Source organism: Pseudonaja textilis, chromosome 4 (genome assembly GCF_049901715.1).
Source record: "Pseudonaja textilis isolate UNSWEBS1 chromosome 4, rPseTex1.2, whole genome shotgun sequence".
Classification (NCBI taxonomy): domain Eukaryota; kingdom Metazoa; phylum Chordata; class Lepidosauria; order Squamata; family Elapidae; genus Pseudonaja; species Pseudonaja textilis.
In genome coordinates, this window is record NC_141993.1 from 54808334 (window position 1) to 54810852 (window position 2519).

The 2519-nt window shown below is 35.1% G+C and overlaps 1 long non-coding RNA gene across 1 annotated transcript; it reads left to right on the top strand.

The window, feature by feature from the left end:
* Positions 1–289: 289 nt before the first annotated feature.
* LOC148125841 (uncharacterized) lies at positions 290–1912 on the top strand. The gene is made up of 3 exons (XR_015743707.1): positions 290–364; positions 891–1051; positions 1740–1912. It is a non-coding gene; the product is annotated as an uncharacterized LOC148125841 (long non-coding RNA).
* The last annotated feature ends 607 nt before the right edge of the window (positions 1913–2519 follow it).

Genomic DNA, 2519 nt, shown 5'->3' on the forward strand with positions numbered 1-2519 from the left:
GCAGTATTCCAGATATGGTCTTACTAAAGCTTTGTAGAGCAGTACTAGTACTTGGTCATGATTCTATCCCTCTGCAATGCAACTTAGGATTGCAGTGACTCTTTTGGCGGCTGCTGCAGCATACTACTGGCTCATATTTAGATAATTGTCCTCTAGGACTCCAAGATACCTCTCACAATTACTGTTATTGAGTCAGGTTCCACACAATTTGTACCTATACTTTTGTTTTTTTCTTATCTAAGTGTAAGACCTTATTTTTCTCTATGTTGAATTTCATTTTGTTGGATAGGAATGAATATTCAAGTCTGTTGAGATCCATTTGGATTTTGAGCCTATCATCTGGGGCATTGGCTATTACTGTAAGGTTAGTGTCACCTGCAAATTTGATGAGTTCTCCTACTATTTCCTCATCTAAATCATTGATGAAGATAGTGAAAAGTTCTATGCCTAAAATGGGACTTTGGGGTACCTCACTGCTTACTTCCCTCTACATAAATGTAGTTTCATTAAGGACCACATGCTGAGTGTGATTTATCAACCAGTTACGAATCTATCTGGTGGTGATGCTGTGTATCCCACATTTTTCTAGCTTATCAAGAAGTAGGTTATGGTCTACTTTGTCAAATACCTTAATGAAATCCAAGTATACTATGTCTACTGCATTTTGCTGGTCCACTAATTTAGTCACTTTGTCAAATAATTAAATAAGATTTATTTGGCATGTTCTGTTTTTGACAAACCCATGTTGAGTTTTGTTATAACTTTGTTTGCTTCTAGGTGTTTGCAGATCTGTTGCTTGATTATCTTTTCCAGGATTTTCCCAGTTATTGATGTCAGGTTGATTAATCTGTAGTTTTCTGAATTTGTCCCCCTCCCCGCTTTTTTTGAAGATGGAATCAGCTCTTTTCCAATCCTCTGGTAGTGTTCTGGTTCTCCAGGATCTTTGGAAGATATGGTTCAATGGTTCCAAGATCATGTCTGCCAGCTCTTTTAGAATTCTGGGATGTAATCCATCAAGTCCTAGTGATTTGAACTCACCTAGAGTGAACAGGTATTCTCTTACCACTTTCTTGCCTATTATAATTTGTATCTCTAGTCTGACTTTTATAGCTATGTTTTGGTAGACTGGGCTATATTCACATCATTTGAATTAGATGTCTAGAAGCAGGGCAGCTAGGAAATATAACATTTATGAACATACCTTCCAAAAGTGGACAATGGGCATTTTAGATCAGTGTTTTCAATTGTAACAACTTTAAAACACGTGGACTTCAACTCCAAGAATTTCCCAGCCAATATAAGTCCACACATCTTAAAGGTGCCAAGATTGAGAAACTTTCATCTAAAGGTGCATGGGAATAGGCAAAGGCTGTATCTTATAGTAATGTAATTACCATAATATTAAGCACTCCAGATCAAATGGCATTTCCTTTCAGTGGAAATTCTGTATAAAGAGAAAGTTTTTTTCCTGAGTCCTGAACAGCCAAGATTCACAGTTTCTTATTGCCAGGTTTCAAAATTATTATCAGTACCAACAACGACCACAAAACAGCCACAACAACAGATTTTTTCCACTGAATTTATTTTCAGATTCTCACTGAACCTTCTGGAGAAAGAATGCTATAGCCAGCATAAAAGAGAGGGGTGTTATTGCTTGGACTTTAAAAGTTAATAATTATTTTGCCTGTCAGCTTGAATGATGGATATCACTGTTGAATTTATGCTCTGTCAATTTTCAGCACATTAGCCATCTGTCTATTGACCTTATGGGCTGTCAGTATCTTGAAGTCAAACATATGGACCCAACAGAGATCACACATGGATTTTATATTTTTATGAATGACAGCAACTGAGATATGAAGACTGAGCAATATTAATCTATAAGGAGAGAAGAGAAGAAGAGAGGAGAGGAAAGGAACTTAATAGTGCTGCAATGAATGAGGCTAAAGAAATGCAATCATGCTATTTGCTTTTGTTTGAAATATAAATGGAATGAATCCATGAGAAGCTTTGTTACTATTATATGAACACAATGCTAGTAGCTATTTAATAAAGAATAGAATATTTAATATTAGCATTTAAGAATATTAATATTAGCATTTAACCTAAAAAAGATTATATTCAGGGTGTTCACACATTTGTATTATATAATTCTTAAAAAATAAATTTAAAACTGAATACTTTCAAATGACAAAATAATATTCTGGCATCTTGCAAGCTCTGTGTAAACTCAAGTGTCACACTTTCTTTAGCTACCAGAAGAAACAATAATTCAACATTATTATTATAGATTATGATGATATCACATAAACTACATTCTCACAATTTAGAAATTGGTGTATGGCCATGATAGAAATTATGAAGGTTTGCAAGGATAGAAACTTATGGAAAGATATAGTGAGTATAGAGCTAGTTTGGTCTGGTGATTAAGGCAAAAGGCTAGATACCAGGAGTCTGTGAATTCTAGTGTTGCACTAGGCATGAAAACTGGTTAGGTGACTTTGGGTCAGCTGCTCTCT